A 12,062-nucleotide genomic window follows, 5' to 3' on the forward strand; every position below is an offset into this window, starting at 1 on the left:
GTCTACAAGTTCAAATATTATGATGGGGAGCTCTTAGAGGGTTCCTTTTATGAGAAGGAACTCCAGAAGGTAAAGATGGGTGAAGACAAAGTCTTTCACGTGGAGGAGATTCTGGATCAAAAGAGAGAAAATGGGATAAAATGGGTGTTGGTCCGTTGGTAAAACTGTCCACAAAAGTTCAACAGTTGGGTATTAGAGGACGAGGTGGTGGCGGCAGTGGGGGTGTGAACTTCAACCCTCAGGCAAGGATAAAAATACACCCATTCAAGTGTACACTGTAGTGCATCATGGAGCACCGTGGATTTTACCTGACCATCCCCAGTAACACGTTTGCAGATATATATGGGAATAACAATGTTCGAATTATACAACCAATTTTCCAAAGCCTATAGAGTTATCAGAGGCCTGGGAAGTAGGTCTCAGCGAGATTACATACCCCCATAGTTGGTATAATATCAAGGATAAGGACTGTGATTTTTTTTTTTTAAATGATATCTGAAGCCCCTAAACATCTTGAGCTTAAAAAATTATTATATAGAACTGTAGAGAGGATCATCTTTGAGTTGAACAGCCTCCTAACCCTGAACCATATGAAAATACTATTGAACTACAACCCTATTCAAAAATGTGTACAAATCACAGGGGATGATGAGCTAGCTATACAGACCAGTAGTAATTTAGCCTTCATGTTGGGGATGAAGCCCAATAAATGGGTGGCTGTGAAAGATAAATTATTCCCACTCCCTGTGGATATACATCCATGGTTTTACAACATGTTTGTGTATACCAGGTGGTATATTCTGCAACCTCTTTAGGATGGTTATACACTTTATGAAGAGAGGCATTAGCATAGCCAAACCTTATTTAAAATCAGCAGCCAAAAACATAGTAAGTGAGATGGTGGCTAATGCTATGACTAGACGTGCGTCATCAGATCCTGAACATCAAGAAGGCTCAGGTCTTATGCTGTTGTCTCGAAGACCAACATAAGGCGTATGCCCGCCCTTAAAAAGCGATAGCTGAACATTAGAAGAAAGTCTATAAGTCAAAGACGACGTAAAGTGAGGAGGTCTCGACCAAAAACGGTAAAAAGAATACTCAGAAGCTTTTTCCTAAAAGAACAAGCAACGTGACTCTTTTACACCGCATGTCCTCTGAAGCTATAAAGACAGAGCTCGATCTTTTCACGGCCCCTTTAACCCAACATTCAATAGAGAGGTCCAGTTATGTGGAGATAGCCCCACTCTCTGCCATTACAGAGAAAAGACCTATAGAGTTTTTCATCCCAGGCCGTGGTGACAACTACCTGGACCTCAACAACACCGAATTACATTTACGTCTTAAAGTGACCAAAAGAGATGGTACCAATATTGGAAATGATGCCAAGGTGAGCCTCATTAATTACCCCTTGGCCACCATCTTCTCCCAAGTGGATGTGACTTTGGGTGAACGCCTTATCAGTCAAAGCAGTGCCACCTATCCTTAAAGGGCTATCCTGAAATGTTTACTAAACTACTCCGAAGACACTCTGAAGACACAATTCAGCGCTGGACTGTTTAGTAAGGATACTGCAGGGGCTTCTATGGAAGCCATAGACCCCACTACCTGTGAAAACAAAGGACTGGAGGCTCATGCTCTCTACTGTTCAGCCTCTCGAGAGTTTCATCTGCTAGGTCCTATACACTCTTTTTCTTTCAAGAACGTTTACTCTTAAATTCGGTTGATTTAAGGAAAAAATTAACAAGGGCCAAGGATGAGTTTTGTCTGATGGCTGCCCGAGACGGTGACTTTAGTTTAAAAGTGTCGGGTGCTCGGTTTTTTATTTCTCCAGCAGTTCGTCTGGGTCGTTCACAGACTTTGATGAAAGGATATGCCCTTTACGCTCTCCAAAGAATTACCATGAAAACATTCAGCATACCTGTGGGGAGTAGAATCTGCAGTCAAGAAAACCAGTTTTTAAGCACATTACCCCTCTACATTGCTATTAGATTGGTTGATCACACCTCTAATACAGGCAGCTTACATTTTTTTTAAACTTGACATTTTCAGCATTTCAATGCGGAGTATGTAGCTTTCTGTCAGGACGGACGTCAGGTCCCTGCTAAGGCCTTCCAACCACAATTCAATGACAACATATCCATGATTTTGCAGAGGGTTACACAGTGTATGCTTTCAATTCATCACCTCAGGAAATCTGCCTGTGGTGTCCCAAGGTAACCTCGGGCTGGAAATGCGTTTCTGTACACCTTTAGAGCGCACAGTTAGTATGATTGTTTATGCACGCTCTGATTCAATGTTGGAAGTGAATGTCCGAAGACAAGTCTTAGTGGATTATTATTCATTAAGATATTAAGGAACATTGAGCAAAACATGAATACCCAAGAGCTAGAAGGTCTCATGAGCCGCTTGATAGGAAAACAATTTTGTGGCATATTGGGCTTGTGATGAACTTCCTATTGAGAAATGGAGGGATCGACCGGCCATGTTTATTATTAATACCCATCCTGAACACATGTCTGGTGAACATTGGCTGTGACATTAGAAGATGATGAAGGAGGTAGAAATATCTCAACCTTTTTTGATTCCAACGGCTTTCCCCCCCGGATTTTTTTGTTTTAAGTATGTGTCCTTTAAGACCCTATAATCAAGGTGTATGCTCACATCAGATGTTTAAAGAATGTCACAAATGTTAAATTGTATCATTTAACAAAAGCATATTTTATTGAATTTAATCAAAAGTCATTCAAAAGTCTAACCACGCTGAGAGATCAGGATTAGGAAAAGGTCCGGAGGCATTCCGTTGTGAGGACTCGCCCATAAATTAGTTATTATTAACCCATTCAAAAGGGGAGGGGTTCCAAGAACATCTTTAGGGGTGCTGAAACTCTTTGAAGGGATTTGTTTTAAAGTTTGAATCTGTTGGCGAAGTTTACAGTTTGTTACACCCGAGAGTGGAATGTTGAGGACTGCAGGGCTTTGAGAAACCTACGCCACCCAGGAGATCTTCTATCATCAGTAATCTTGTGCGATGCAGTGATACTTTCATGCAAGTTCATCATATGAGAACCCTTGACAACATCCTCTTGAAAGATAAACTCTCCTTTGGCGCCGGAGAAGAAGGCAGACGTTTTATATGCCCCCCAGCCGATTGTGTTTTTTTGTTTGTTTATTTGCGTTGTTTGTAACCTTTTTTTGTACTTATTTTGTACATAATGTTGCCTCTTACCGTCTCTTATGGCCCGAAAATAACTTCCAGACATCAGGACTGCGATTACCCACCACAGACTAGCCGAGTCCTTTTTTCCTTTCACGACTCGACGAGCTCGACGCGAAGGATATACTGCTTCCTCGGGAACAGGCCCCGATCCCCGTGATCTGGTAAGACAAGGGGCGGCGGTTCATGTATTTCTGTAAACAACAGCTGTTGCACGATATCTAAGGAAGTCTCTCGCTATTGCTCGCCTGAGGTAGAGTATCTCATGATAAGCTGTAGACCACACTACCTACCGAGAGAGTTGTCATCTGTATTCTTTGTAGATGTTTACATACCACCACAGTCAGAGGCTGGCACAAAGACAAAATATTGCTTTTCTGAGATAGCTTCCCCCAAAGACTATTCAAGAATAACTTTGAGATGTTTCTTTTGGTTTTGTTGACCTCTATTCTGTCAGGGTCAAGACATATGGCCTCTTTTTCATGATAGTCCTGAATGGATCTGTCTTTGCTCTCTTGATCAGTGGCTGAGGCAGGATACCCTGAAGCCATTTGCTTGCATCTCAAGAAGGTCTTGATGTACTCTTTAAAAAGAGTATCTGATTTCCTGGGAAAGTTCCAGACTTCAAAGACTTTGGCCACACGATACCCCTTCTCTGTAGCCTTAGAGAATTCAACGGTCAAGGCTCTTTCTTGATCTGAATGATCACAAGGCTTTTCCTGGTTGTTGTTTTCACTGCAGGTTCGACAAAGGGGAAAGAAAAGTTTTCCTTGAGGTCCCTTGTAAGCAGTATCCGAACTGAACTTTTTGGCTCACCTGCCAAGGGGACTGGTAGATGAAAAAAATCCACCAGCAAAGCATATTTTTTACCGGTCAAAATAAGAAATGGCCTTTTTTGTGTCACATGTACATTACATTTCATTGAGATAATAAGTTATTATGTTGAATACAAACTTAAAGAAGCAGCCAGAGCAAAATTTGAAACAAAATTACTTTAATATATTGCTCAACGGTTAATCAAATCAAGTTTATTTGTAGAGCACATTTAAAAACAACTGTAGTTGACCAAAAGTGCTGTACAGAGTGCAAAAATGCCAAACGGTGGGCACACAATGAAATAAACAAAACATATCAGATGCAATGAATAAGAGCAGATAGAAGTCAAAACAGGGCAACAACAATGGTAAGATACAATTATGAGAAGTGCATTGGAATAGAACTGGTGCTCTCCTGATACAAAGGGGAAACAGGGGAAGCAGGTCTACAAATCCTTTACTTTGATAAAATACAGGTAAAATAGAGACTTATCAGACACTGGGTAATTTTGACTGTGGCTAGATTTAATTTCCCAGCCTGAATACAACTGAAGAAGTCTTGAACTCAAAATTCTACTGAAGTATTTGCTATTAAATGTACATTTGAAGGTTTCGTAAACCTACCAGATGCTTAATCATTTTAATCAACTTAAACCTGCTCATCAGACTCCTCACTCTCTACCGCAATCACCCTCTTTGCACGGTCCATGAAGTCTGGCTTCCTGCTCCTGACAGAGTCCTGTTGCCAAAGCATCACAGCTTTTATCGGATCATACTCCCTGATCTCTGGAGAGGACATACATAGCATACTGGCGACACACAGAACAACTCATCACCACAGTTTCTGCATCATACTGTAGCCAGCCTCTTGAAACTCCTTTATCTCCAAACCTCCATTTCTCACAAAACGTTATTTTTTTATGTGATTCGTCCTCCTTTTTGTCGATGGGTTTTCATTTCAAAGGTTTGCTTAAAAGTAAATGTCACCACATAACAGTTATTTAATGAACAGTAGCTAGCAGCAGACCCGTGTCAAGTGAGCAATGTGGAATAGCTGTCCTATGCAGTAAAACAGTGCCACGAAACTAGGAGCATGAGCGACGGTCTGTGGTAGGCTGGCAAACATGAGTAATTTCCTCGAGACATCATGCCAGATTTTATTACATTACTATTTTGGTACAAACATTTACCCGCCAGTGTGGCAGACAGCCTTCTCAGATTTACTCACGGAAAATCTACCTGCATTTGGCGCTTGACGGGTGTTAATTTCGGACCCTGGGGAGGGTGAACAGTTTCTTTTATCAAACCAAAATAGTTTTGTGGTAAGTCAAAGTCACTGTGAATAATTTCTGGATGTCCCATAGGATAACAAGAGGAAGTCATTACATGAGGACAAAGGGAAGTCAAATCTACATATCCAATTTTCTCATCAGGCTGTGCAATATAACGTCAACGCATTGGTACGACCTGGAAACAAGGCCTGGCAGGGTTCCAGGGGTTCGGGGATGTCAAAGTTGGAAAGGAAAGCTAGAACATGAGGATCAGACTTTATGAGTTCTGTCCACTCGTGTTCCCACAACACCTTCACTTTCACCCCATAGGCAGCCTGTAAAGATTCCAATTTGTCTTGGAACTCCTGGTACATATCCCCAAAGGTCTTTGGGATTAAGACACACAACCATCTACATAATATGGTCCAATCTTTTTTTCAGCTTTATTCAAAGCATGTTGAATAAAAATATTTTTTAGCCTTGGACAAGGCCATTGAATGGAGCCGCTAGAGTATGACTTGAATTGTCTGCGGTAGTTGTCAGGCGATGGAATAGCTATAGAGGCTGGAGGTAAAAAGTGTGTACAATAGGTTTTCATGCATAGTGATGCATGAAAACTCAAGGGGTCAATGCATGCATCTTTGATTACCTCTTCTCTGAATTTGAGGCATCCTTCGTGCAGTTTAAAACCACGTCATTGTCACAGTATAATTCCATATCTTTATGGAAATCAAAGGTGTTATGACGTACTGTCTCATACCAAGTCATGAATCTCTCTCTCTCTCTTTGGGAGACATTTGATCACACCTGTACATTTCGGGTCTGGGATAAGCTCCAATATAATGTAGATTCTCCTCAGATGTGAAGAAATGAGGAAACCATCCTCGTCCTGAGGAAACCATCCTTCAAAGCCCTTTACATATAGGGCAGCGTAGGATACCACATAGAGTTGAAGTCGGAAGTTTACATACACCTTAGCCAAATTCATTTAAACTCAGTTTTTTACAATTCCTGACATTTAATCCTAGTAAACATTCCCTGTTTTAGGTCAGTTAGGATCAGCACTTTATTTTAAGAATGTGAAATGTAGAGAGAATAATAGTAGAGAGAATGATTTATTTCAGATTTGATATCTTTCATCACATTCCCAGTGGGTCAGAAGTTTACACACACTCAATTAGTATTTGGTAGCACTGCCTTTAAATTGTTTCACTTTCAAATTGGGTCAAACGTTTTGGGTAGCCTTCCACAAGCTTCCCACAATAAGTTGGGTGAATTTTGGCCCATTGCTCCTGACAGAGCTGGTGTAACTGATTCAGGTTTGTAGGCCTCCTTGCTCGCACACACTTTCCAGTTCTGCACACAAATTTTCGAAAGGATTGAGGTTAGTGTTTTGTGATGGCCACTCCAATACCTTGACTTTGTTGTTCTTAAGTCATTTTGCCACAACTTTGGAAGTATGCTTGGGGACATTGTCAATTTGGAAGACCCATTTGAGACCAAGCTTTAACTTCCTGACTGATGTCTTGAGATGTTGCTTCAATATATCCACATAAATTTCCACCATCATGATGCCATCTATTTTATGAAGTGCACCAGTCCCTCCTCCAGCAATGCACCCCCACAACATGATGCTGCCACCCCCGTGCTTCACGGTTGGGATGGTGTTCAAATCATATCAAATCAAATTTATTCATAAAGCCCTTTTAACATCAGCTGATGTCACCAAGTGCTGTACAGAAACCCAGCCTAAAACCCCAAACAGCAAGCAATGCATGTGCAGAAGCACGGTGGCAAGTAAAAACTCCCTAAAAAAGCCAGAACCTAGGAAGAAACCTAGAGATGAACCAGGATATGAGGGGTGGCCAGTCCTCTTCTGGCTGTGCTGGGTGGAGATTATAACAGAACATGGCCAAGATGTTCAAATGTTCATAGATGACCAGCAGGGTCAAAAAATAATAATCACAGTGGTTGTCGAGGGTGCAACAGGTCAGCACCTCAGGAGTAAATGTCAGTTGGCTTTTCATAGCCGATCATTCCGAGTATCCCTACTGCTCCTGCTGTCTCTAGAGAGTTGAAAACAGCAGGTCTGGGACAGGTAACACGTCCGGTGAACAGGTCAGGGTTCCATAGCCTCAGGTGGACTGGGGACAGCAAGGAGTCATCAATCCAGGTAGTCCTGAGGCATGGTCCTAGGGCTCAGGTCCTCCGAGAGAGAGAGAGAGAGAGAGAGAGAGAGAGAGAGAAAGAAAAAAAGAAAGAAAGAAAGAGAGAGAGAGAGAAAGGAAGAGAGAAAAAGAGAGAAAGAGAGAATTAGAGAGAGCATACTTAAATTCACACAGGACACCGGATAAGACAGGATAAATACTCCAGATATAACAGACTGACCCTAGCCCCCCGACACATAAACTACTGCAGCATAAATACTGGAGGCTGAGACAGGAAGGGTCGGGAGACACCGTGGCCCCATCCGACGATACCCCCGGACAGGGCCAAACAGGCAGGATATAATCACACCCACGTTGCCAAAGCACAGCCCCCACACCACTAGAGGGATATCTCCAACTACCAACTTACCATCCTGAGACAAGGCCGAGTATAGGCCACAAAGATCTCCACCACGGCACAACCCAAAGGGGGAGCGCCAACCCGAACAGGAAGATCACGTCAGTGACTCAACACACTCAAGTGACGCACCCCTCCTAGGGACGGCATGGAAGAGCACCATATAGCCAGTGACTCAACCCTGTAATAGGGTTAGAGGCTGAGAATCCCAGTGGAGAGAGGGGAACCGGCCAGGCAGAGACAGCAAGGGCGGTTCGTTGCGCCAAAGCCTTTCCGTTCACCTTAATACTCCTGGGCCAGACACACTCAATCATAGGAACTACTGAAGAGATGAGTCTTCAATAAAGACTTAAAGGTTGAGACCGAGTCAGTGTCTCTCACATAGGTAGGCAGACCATTCCATTAAAATGGAGCTCTATAGGAGAAAGCCCTGCCTCCAGCAGTTTGCTTAGAAATTCTAGGGACAGTAAGGAGGCCTGCGTCTTGTGACCGTAGCGTACGTGTAGGTATGTACGGCAGGACCAAATCAGAAAGATAGGTAAGAGCAAGCCCATGTAATGCTTTGTAGGTTAACAGTAAAACCTTGAAATCGGCCCTTGCCTTAACAGGAAGCCAGTGTAGAGAGGCTAGCACTGGAGTAATGTGATCAATTTTTGGGGTTCTAGTCAAGATTCTAGCAGCCGTGTTTAGCACTACCTGAAGTTTATTTAGTGCTTTATCCGGGTAGCCGGAAAGTAGAGCATTGTAGTAGTCCAACCTAGAAGCGACAAAAGCATGGACTAATTTTTCTGCATCATTTTTGGACAGAAAGAGACAACTGTATAACCATGAAGATGAATTGTCAGATTCAACAGAAGATCTCTTTGTTTCTTGGGACCTAGAACAAGCATCTCTGTTTTGTCCGAGTTTAAAAGTAGAACATTTGCAGCCATCCACTTCCTTATGTCTGGAACACAGGCTTCCAGGGAGGGCAATTTTGGGGCTTCACCATGTTTCATCGAAATGTACAGCTGTGTGTCATCCGCATAGAAGTGAAAGTTAACATTATGTTTCCGAATGACATCCCCAAGGTAAAATATATAGTGAAAACAATAGTGGTCCTAAAGCGGAACTTTGAGGAACACTGAAATTAACAGTTGATTTGTCAGAGGACAAACCATCCACAGAGACAAACTGATATCTTTAGATAGTTTTTCATATTTTCATGGGTCAAGGTTTGGCTTTTTCAAGAGAGGCTTTATTACTGCCACTTTTAGGGAGTTTGGTACACATCCGGTGGATAGAGAGACATTTATTATGTTCAACATAGGAGGGCCAAGCACAGGAAGCAGCTCTTTCAGTAGTTTAGTTGAAATAGGGTCCAGTATGCAGCTTGAAGGTTTAGAGGCCATGATTATTTTCATCATGTGTCAAGAGATATAGCACTAAAAAACTTGTGTGTCCCTTGATCCTAGGTCCTGGCAGAGTTGTGCAGACTCAGGACAACTGAGCTTTGGAGGATTACGCAGATTTGAAGAGGAGTCCGTAATTTGCTTTCTAATGATCATGATCCTTTCCTCAAAGAAGCGAATTAATTTATCACTTCTGAAGTGAAAGCCATCCTCTCTTGGGGAATGCTGCTTTTTAGTTAGCTTTGCGACTGTATCAAAAATGCATTTTGGACTGTTCTTATTTTCCTCAATTAAGTTGGAAAAATAGGATGATCGAGCAGCAGTGAGGCCTCTTCAATACTGCACGGTACTCTTTCCAAGCCAGTCGGAAGACTTGGAAAATTCCAGAAAATTATGTAATGGCTTTAGAAGATTCTGATAAGCTAATTGACATAATTTGTGTCACGCCTTGGTCATTGTATTTTGTGTTTTCGTTATATATTTGGTCAGGCCAGGGTGTGACAGGGGTTTATGTTATTGTATTTCGTATTGGGGTTTGTAGTATTTGGGATCGCGGCTGATTAGGGGTGTTGTATAGGCTTGGCTGCCTGAGGCGGTTCTCAATCAGCAGTCAGGTGATTCTCGTTGCCTCTGATTGGGAACCGTATTTAGGTAGCCTGAGTTTCGCTTTGTCTTTCGTGGGTGATTGTTCCTGTCTCTGTGTAGTTTCACCAGATAGGCTGTATTAGGTTTCACGTTCCGTTTGTTGTTTTTTTGTATTTATTAGTTATTTCATGTATCGCTTTTTCTTCATTAAAGAACATGAGTAACCACCACACTGCATTTCGGTCCGACTCTCTTTCAACAAACGAAGAACGCCGTTACAATTTGAGTCAATTGGGGGTATACCTGTGGATGTATTTCAAGGCCTACCTTCAAACTCAGTGCCTCTTTGCTTGACATCATAGGGAAATTATGTGGATATATTGAAGCAACATCTCAAGACATCAGTCAGGAAGTTAAAGCTTGGTCGCAATCGGGTCCTCCAAATGGACAATGACCCCAAGCATATAGTGAGGGAAAAAAGTACTTGATCCCCTGCTGATTTTGTACGTTTGCCCACTGACAAAGAAATAATCTGTCAATAATTTTAATGATAGGTTTATTTGAACATTGAGAGACAGAATAACAACAAGAAAATCCTGAAAAACGCATGTCAAAATGTTATAAATTGATTTGCATTTCAATGAGGGACATAAGTATTTGACCCCCTCTCAATCAGAAAGATTTCTGGCTCCCAGGTGTCTTTTATACAGGGAACGAGCTGAGATTAGGAGCACACTCTTAAAGGGAATGCTCCTAATCTCAGTTTGTAACCTGTATAAAAGACACCTGTCCACAGAAGCAATCAATCAATCAGATTCCAAACTTTCCACCATGGCCAAGACCAAAGAGCTCTCCAAGGATGTCAGGGACAAGATTGTAGACCTACACAAGGATGGAATTGGCTACAAGACCATCGCCAAGCAGCTTGGTGAGAAGGTGACAACAGTTGGTGCGATTATTCGCAATTGGAGGAAACACAAAAGAACTGTTAATCTCCCTTGGCCTGGGGCTCCATGCAAGATCTCACCCCGTGGAGTTGCAGTGATCATGAGAACGGTGCGGAATCAGCCCAGAACTACACGGGAGGATCTTATCAATGATCTCAAGGCAGCTGGGACCGTAGTCACCAAGAAAACAATTGGTAACACACTACGCTGTGAAGGACTGAAATCCTGCAGCGCCCGCAAGGTCCCCCTGCTCAAGAAAGCACATATACATGCCCGTCTGAAGTTTGCTAATGAACATCTGAATGATTCAGAGGACAACTGGGTGAAAGTGTTGTGGTCAGATGACACCAAAATGGAGCTCTTTGGCATCAACTCAACTCGCCGTGTTTGAATGAGGAGGAATGCTGCCTATGACCCCAAGACCAATCAAAGGCCAATCAAAGGGACAATGGACGAGGCCATGTAGCGTGAAATCTTGGGTGAGAACCTCCTTCCCTCAGCCAGGGCATTGAAAATGGGTCGTGGATGGGTATTCCAGCATGACAATGACCCAAAACACACGGTCAAGGCAACAAAGGAGTGGCTCAAGAGGAAGCACATTAAGGTCCTGGAGTGGCCTAGCCAATCTCCAGACCTTAATCCCATAGAAAATCTGTGGAGGGAGATGAAGGTCCGAGTTGCCAAACGTCAGCCTCGAAACCTTAATGACTTGGAGAAGATCTGCAAAGAGGAGTGGGACAAAATCCCTCCTGAGATGTGTGCAAACCTGGTGGCCAACTACAAGAAACGTCTGACCTCTCTGATTGCCAACAAGGGTTTTGCCACCAAGTACTAAGTCATGTTTTGCAGAGGGGTCAAATACTTATTTCCCTCATTAAAATGCAAATCAATTTATAACATTTTTGACATGCGTTTTTCTGGATTTTTGTTGTTGTTGTTATTCTGTCTCTCACTGTTCAAATAAACCTACCATTAAAATTATAGACTGATCATTTCTTTGTCAGTGGGCAAACGTACAAAATCAGCAGGGGATCAAATACTTTTTTCCCTCACTGTACTTCCAACGTTGTGGCAAAATGGCTTAAGGACAACAAAGTCAAGGTATTGGAGTGGCCATCACAAAGCCCTGACCTCAATCCCATAGAAAATTTGTGGGCAGAACTGAAAAAGCGTGTGCGAGCGAGGAGGCCTATAAACTGGACTCAGTTACACCAGCTCAGGCAGGTGGGATGGGCCAAAATTCACCCAACTTATCATGGGAAGCTTGTGGAAGG

Source organism: Oncorhynchus kisutch, linkage group LG14, assembly GCF_002021735.2.
Source record: "Oncorhynchus kisutch isolate 150728-3 linkage group LG14, Okis_V2, whole genome shotgun sequence".
Classification (NCBI taxonomy): domain Eukaryota; kingdom Metazoa; phylum Chordata; class Actinopteri; order Salmoniformes; family Salmonidae; genus Oncorhynchus; species Oncorhynchus kisutch.